Source organism: Psammomys obesus, unplaced genomic scaffold, assembly GCF_907164565.1.
Source record: "Psammomys obesus unplaced genomic scaffold, mPsaObe1.curated_primary_1811, whole genome shotgun sequence".
Taxonomy (NCBI): domain Eukaryota; kingdom Metazoa; phylum Chordata; class Mammalia; order Rodentia; family Muridae; genus Psammomys; species Psammomys obesus.
Window position 1 is genome coordinate 14339911 of NW_026585894.1, and position 7775 is coordinate 14347685.

Below are 7775 nucleotides of genomic sequence, written 5' to 3' on the forward strand. Positions count from 1 at the left end.
GAATCTTATAGAGCATTCTGTAGGTTTGCAAAGCTTGAAGCAGTATCTAGAGCCCCAGAAAAATATGTCCTTCAGTTTTCATAGGCTTTGAGAGCTAATAGGTACAATTTTAACCTCTCTTTCATTTCTGGCTATAAAACAGATACCCAAACTAATAGAATACAAACCAAATGAAAAAATATGCAATCATTGAAATTATATTTGGAGAGAAACAATAGAAAAAGAAAACACTGTTGCACATATGAACCAGTAGCAGCTATAGTTCCTTGCACAAGGCCAACTGAAAACCAAGTCAGTTAATACTCTAGCATGGAGGGTTGAGAATCTCACTAGCCCTCACCCCTAGCTAGGGAGCTATGGGTTTCTGATAGCTGCTAGAGAAGGGAGAGTCAGTTTCCATTGAGGAGGAAACTTTGTTTTAGGAACAACCTGGTAGGTTACCCGTGCCCCACTGTTGGACCCTACTTCCATGTGCTTATGGGCAGCACTAATTGTATACAGTAGCTATATCTTTAAAAAAATGAAAAAATGAAGTTAGGAGGAAGATGAGTTTGAGGGGGTTCTTAGCAAAAACAGAAACAAAACAAACAAAAAAAAATGGAGGGGTGATAGCAGTAGATATTATCAAAATACCTCGTATTCATGTATGAAAATTTCAAAGAATTAATTTTTAAAAAGAAAACTCCTTGGCCACTAACCAGGCACTTGGAATATAAAAGGGCAAATATAAGCACAAAGTTTCTAGTACATTTCCATTGTTTCAGAGAGGTCTTCATTGTGCTTCAGTCCCAATCAATCAGCAACTATGTTTAATTGCCAAAAGGATTGGATTATCAGTATTCCTGAGAAGCATCTTAACATTTGGGAAAGGATTAGAATAAAGATAAAGTCAATCTTTAAAGAAGACCATATAACACATATTCCATTTAGGATGTTAGATAACTGGAGTTCCACAAATGTTTGTAATTATCACTTGCCTCCCCTATCTTTCCAGTACTCAGACGCAGTTCATTCTATCCTAATAATATGAAATGTGTTTTGCTCTACATATATATTTGTAAATGCCTTTGAAGATTGAAGTCTCCATTTAGTGTCCTGTGCTACATAGTACCTGGTGTGGTGACTGTCACAGGAGGACTTTTCACCATGATAATTACTGATGCTGCTGCTATAGAGTCCTCTCTGGACACGAACCTGGGCCATATTTACTTGTGTTGAGCTTTGGTTCTGAGACATATGCATTCTATTATGATGAACTCTCCACTTATGATGGCTTCAAACCAGGTATGTAATCTGCCATCAGGAGAAATACCTTCTCACTGGCCTTTAATTGCAAATGTAACTCATATTCTAAAATGTTTCAAGCCTAGAACATTTTGGGTTCCCATTTGTAAAGGGTATGAATGAATAAACTGTCATTCTCCAGGAAAATGATAAGGGAGAGTAGGGATGGATGCATAAACATTAGCGACCAGAAATTAGAAAAAAAATGCAATCTACTGTCCTTTCTTACCACTTCTAAAAACTAACCCTTTTAATCTATGTTGTCACCTTCTCTTTTCTCTTTTCAAATGAGAGCTCTGAAAAGTTTATAAATGATCCTCCTGTCAGCATCAACTTACTAATTTTAATAGCAGAGGTTTGATTTGCTTATGTAGAACTCTCAAATATGTATATTATAGACTCTGATGGACACTGAGTTTGCTCTTACTCTACTAAGGTGTGGATTATTTCATATATGCCATATTCTGTTAGTATCTATCATGCTGTTATGCACTGAAAAGAAAGAATAGCACTTTATATAGCTGGTGCAATTTGAAAGCCAAAAGCTACCAAGAATGGTAGACAATTAAATTGAACAATGTGATATGTGACTTGTACATAAATCCATTTTTATTAACTTACAGATCTATTCCTCTCTGCATTAAGTTCTTTACCTAAATCTCTCCTTTTTTTTGGTTAAGTTCCAAATCTCCTTTGTCTCAGGATACATGTCCTATATAGCCTTGAAATCAATTTAGCAGACAGTCCTTTTGTACAATTTTATAATTTACAACATTTGCATTTCTATACCTCTCTTTAATTTAAAAAGAACAGTACATCTCCTCCAGAAAAGATTGAAAAATGAAGCTGTAGAAACATTAAAATCTTCCATAACTTGAAAAAATGATTTAAAACATCCATTTGTAAAAAATAGAAATGATCCCTTTTTGTTGTTAGCTTCTAAAGCCTTCCTTTTAAAAATATGTAGAAGGTCCTCATTATACTACAAAAGAGGAAGAGAGACAATTTTCCTTGCCAGCCCATGAATTTATGCACTTTCCCATAGAGTTGGAAATTGCTGTTAACATAACCTTTCTCTGAGCTTCTGTCTCTGTATATTTTATTTGATGTCTGCTGTCACCAATTCAAATCTAAGTTGTTATAGAAATCAACATTAAGAGCAACACAGACAGGTCATCTGAAAGTGAGACTCTTTGTTTACTTCCCCACAAATCCAGATGATTTTTCTACATAAAAAAATTAGAATATATGCTTTAATAAACATTTCAGAAAGTTACTTTTAATATGATTTCTTTAATAAGATTTTAGAGGAAAGGCTATCAGCAATGAAAATTACCAGCAATGACAAGAAATATAGATAAGGTCAAACAAAGAGCACTTCTGAAGAGGGATAAATGAGATCAGTAATATTTTTATGTAATTAATATGAGAACTGATCAATTTAATTTTAAATTATTTTTTGTTATAATATATTTTCCTTTACTTTCCTCCCTCTAAACCTGTTCACATACTCTTCTTTGCTCTTTTCCAAATTCATAGACTCTATTTTTTATTAATTGTTGTTACACACATATATGTACTACTATTTTATTAAACCAGTATAATCATTAACCACACACTAAATATTTATTTATACCAAAGATTCATGAAGCAGCCTTGCCAGCCCACAGAGGAGGACATTGCAGCCAATCCTGATGAGAGCTGATAAGCTAGGGTCAGATAGAAGGGGAGGAGGACCTCCCCTAACCGTGGACTTCGAAAGGGGCATAGGAGGAGATGAAGGAGGGAGGGTGGGTTTGGGAAGGTAGGAGAAAGGGGGCTACAGCTGAGATACAAAGTGAATACATAGTAATTAATATAAAAAATAAAAATTAAAAAGGAAAACAAGTTCTGTGTCAAAAGTCCTCACTCAGAAGGGCAAACAGTATATAGACATCAGAAGAGGGAGAAGACAGGAAATAGGATAGGAGCCTTCCACAGAGGGCCTCTGAAAGTCTCTACCCATCAGGGTATCAAAGCAGATGCTGAGACTCATAGCTAAACTTTGAGCAGAGTGTAGGCAATCTTATGAAAGAAAGGGGAGATAGAAAGACCTGGAGGGAACAGGAGCTCCACAAGGAGATCAACAGAACCAAAAAATCTGGACACAGGAGTCTTTTCTGAGACTGATACTCCAACAGGACCATGCATTGAGATAACCTAGAATCCCTGCACAGATGTAGCCCATGGCAACTCAGTCTCCAAGTGGGTTTTCTAGTAAGGGGTACAGGGGCTGTCTCTGACATGAACTCAGTGGCTGACTCTTTGATCACCTCCCCCTGAGGAGGGAGCAGACTTCCCAGACCACAGAGGTAGACAATTAAGGCAGTCCTGATGAGACTTGATATGATAGGGTCAGATGGAAGGGAAGGAAGACCTCCCCTATCCGTGGACTGGGGAAGAGGAGAAGCATGGGAGATGAGGAAGGGAGGGTAGTATTTGGAGGGGACAAGAGAGGGGTCAACAGCTGGGATACAAAGTTAATAAATTGTAAATAATAATAATAATAAAGAAGTTCTGTGACCAGGGCACACAAAATAAAACTACCTTTAAAGCCTGCCTTACCATATGCAAAATGGCTATCAAGAAAATCTAAGACAACAAATTTTGGTAAAGATGTAGGGAAATAGTTCCCTATACACTGCTGACAGGAATATAAACTTGCTCAGCCCTACGGAAATTAGTATAAAGAGCCCCTTAGAAAATAAAAACAAAGAATTACCATATTTTTTCAACAGCATACTTCAAAGATATCTGCTCATCCATGTCTATTGCAGCACCGTTCACTATTTTAAACTTACTCAATTACAAATTGTAAAGCAGACATTTGGGATGACAACAACAAACAAGGAGCTATTTATCCATGCCCTCATGTTGCTTACACTCAAAATATTAAATGCCTTGTCCATGCAACCAGCATGGCCTGATTGTAGAAACCTGACTAAGTGTGGCAAGGGAATGAGAAAGGACAAACACAAAAGAAACAACAGACACACAAAAGCAGGGGTCAAGCGTGATGTGTGCACTCTGATACAGAGGCACCAACTATGGAACAAAGTGGAACTTCAATGTATTGTGTTAATTATGTACAGGCCAGGGGTAGGACTTAGCTTATCTTGGGAGGAAGTATCTGTGGGTGAGCAGTCTCAGGTCGTAAACATTGGAAAAGAGGAAGCTCCAGTTACTAGTTTTTGCACACACTGATTAAGCCTTTGAAACAACTCATATTTGGACCAGAAGAAGGCTTTGCCTTTCTGAGCCTGATCCTCGGGAAAGGGCTTTTCCAGATTTTCATAAGTCCTGGCTTATGAAAATTTGTCATGGCTGGCTCATGTCAAATAATACACAGTCACTCAGAACATCATCCATTCCTAACACATTCACTCAGGGCTTTCTCAGCTCCCACACATGAAGGTCGAATGCAGAAGTAGGGACAGAAGTGAAATGTCACGCCCACTATATTACACAGCTTCTAAGATAATTTACCTAACAGTTATGGGACACTCTTTGAAACTTCTAGCCCAGGGAAAGACACCAGCCAGTAAATGGGTCCACCATTTTAGAAACTGGTGCCCTGCCTGTAGATTAGATCACAATGATCCAGTCTGCCAGTTAGTCATAGATATAAGGCATAACTGAACAAGCACAGAGCTTGTTCAGAGCTACTGAAATGATTTAATGGTCAACTGAATACATGGCATTAAATGGATGAAAGGGATTTAACTAACTTGATAACAAGATAGATTTAAAAAGAAAAGAAAAAGAAAAAAACAAAACAAAACAACAACAACAACAACAAAAAACACTCTTGGTGCTCCCTTCTTAGAGTTTCCTGGCTAGGCCTGAAACTTTAAGTGAAAAAGAGAGATTCCCAACAGTAAAACATACAACTGTTTTTAATCTATGCTTTGAGTCACATGGGAAATGAAGGTCTAAAAAAGTCCAAATGTTTTAATTTTGGACTAGGGAAAGAATAGAAATTTCTGGTAATATGAAAAAGGTGGTCAGCTGCAGGGCTGTGGGTGGGATAGGGCTTAACAAGATCTGTTCACCTCAATGATTTCAAGTGTCCTCCCAACGTCATAGGTGCCTTTCTTTTGTCATGGTGAGGGCATTCCTCACTTGTGTGTGTTATAACATGGTGCAGAGAAGAACACAAATGGCAGAGTCTTTTTGTAACTGTGACTTCTCAGATTTCTTCAAGCCAATTTTCCAATGTGCCAAGGCACTGTAGTATGCCCTGACTTGCATCTATGGCACCAAGAACTGAAGAGATAATATGGACCTAGGTTTGTTCTTTAAAGGTAAGAATCAAAGAACTAGAGAGAATACTTTAAATCCTGAAGAAGAAAGCATTGGGTTTAGAATTCAGCAGATTTAATACTTTATAAGGTAGCTAGCAATATTCTGGAACTTGATCTTGATAAAGTGGTATGAGTTAAAAAATAAAGGGAGTGTTTGACACAGAAATATCTGAGTGAAAAAGTAAGTTTTTAGAGCTGTTTAAACAAGATGAGAGTTTCCTAAGGCTAAGATTACTGGCTTGCACATCTGCAAGCTGTTAGGCATGAGAAGACTGATTCTTGGCCTCTTCTTGGTGCCTAAGAAAGTAGAGTAAAAGTTCCATGAACTTTGAGATGTGTCATAAGGAAGTGCAACAAGAAAGTTGGTTAATTTTCTGTATATATTTCTACATCTTTTTATCTTGGCTTGGACTTTAATTATTATAATAATTATACTCTTACAAAAAGCTAATGTAAGGACTACTGGTTATGAAGAGATGACTGGAAAAAATAAACTTGTCTCAGCATTTGCCAAGACTGTCCCCATCTCTGTCTCTTATCTTTTTATTTTCTCAGTTCTCACTCCCTCTTCTAGGTTCATGGTACCTGACTGGGTGGGCTCGTACAAGTAATTTTGTAACTTTGGAAGATGTCACTTGACCTTGCAATGAACTTTTACATGTTTATTTTTAAAAATCAATTTATTTTAACTGAAAAATAGATTTTTTTTTCATATAATATATTCTGATTATGGTTTTCTCCCAAATCCTTCCAGATACTCAGCACTTCCCCATCCATCCAAATATACACTTTCTTTCTCTCTCTCTTATTAAAACATCAACAGACATCTAAAACTAATAAAACAAAGTAAAAGAAAACAAGAACAAGAAAAAGCAAAGCAAATAAACATTTGTAAAAGTCAAAGAAACCAAAGAAAAGATATAAGAAACACATACAGACACCGAGACACACACATTGCACACACAGAAAACCAATAAAAACAAAATTGAAAACCATAATATATAAGCAAAATATCTTTAATTATAAAATGTCCAGACAAAGCATTGTGAGATAAAAGAAAGAATTCAAAAATACCCTTAAGTTCGTTTTGTGTTGGCTATGAAGCTTGCCCTTAATGGTGAATTGAACACCCAGTGAGAGTCCATTGGAGAAAACTAATTTTTCCTTTCCAATTTGTTGTCAACTGGAGACAGCTTTTAGCTTAGGGATGAGGGCTTATTTTCATTTCCCCTCTCAGTTCTAGGACCCAGATTGGCCCAGGCCTGTGCAGTTCCTGTGCATGCTGCCACAGTCTCTGTGGTTTCTTATGTATGTCAACCCTGGTGTATTTAGAAGGCCTTGTTTTCTTGTTGTCCTCCATCCCCTCTACCTCTTAGAATCCTTCTACCTCCTCTTCCACAAGGTTCCCTGAACCCAGAAGGATGGGATTTGATGTAGACAATTCATTTAGAACTGAATGTTTAAAGATCTCCCATTCTCTGTACATTGTCCAGTTATGGGTCTCCATATCTCACATCACTTTCTTTTTTGTGTATATTTTTTATTTTATATTTTTTATTTATTGCATATCCCAATTATAGCCCCCTCAGTCATCTCCCAGTCCCACCCTTCCTCCTTCTCCCCCCATCCTTTTCTCCTAGTCCACTGAAAGGGGGAGTTCTTCTCCTGTGCCATCTGCTCATAGCTTGTTAAGTCTCATAAGGACTACCTGGATCCTCTTCCTTGACCTGGTAACCATACTAAAATCTACATATCTAAAGAAGCCAAACACTAACTATGACCCTAGGGAGAATGCTTAAATCTCATTCAGATTGGCAAACAGGATAGACACAGAAGTGGTGGAAGAGAGGGAACAGGATAGGATGGGAGCCTATTATAGAAGGTCCTCTGAAAAGCTCCACCCAACAAGGGATTGAAGCAGATGCTGAGACTCACAGCCAAACTTTGGGCAGAGCACAGGAAGTCTTACTGAAGAAGAGGGCAGGGGATAGAAGGTCACATCACTTTCTAAAACCAGATCCTAAGTCAAACCAGAGGGACATGAGTAGAATGTTCCTAAGTAGAACCATGGAACATGAGATTTGTGAAGGGTCTTGGAGACTACCCCATACTATACATTAATTTCACACTTGTGAAAGCTAAAGCCTG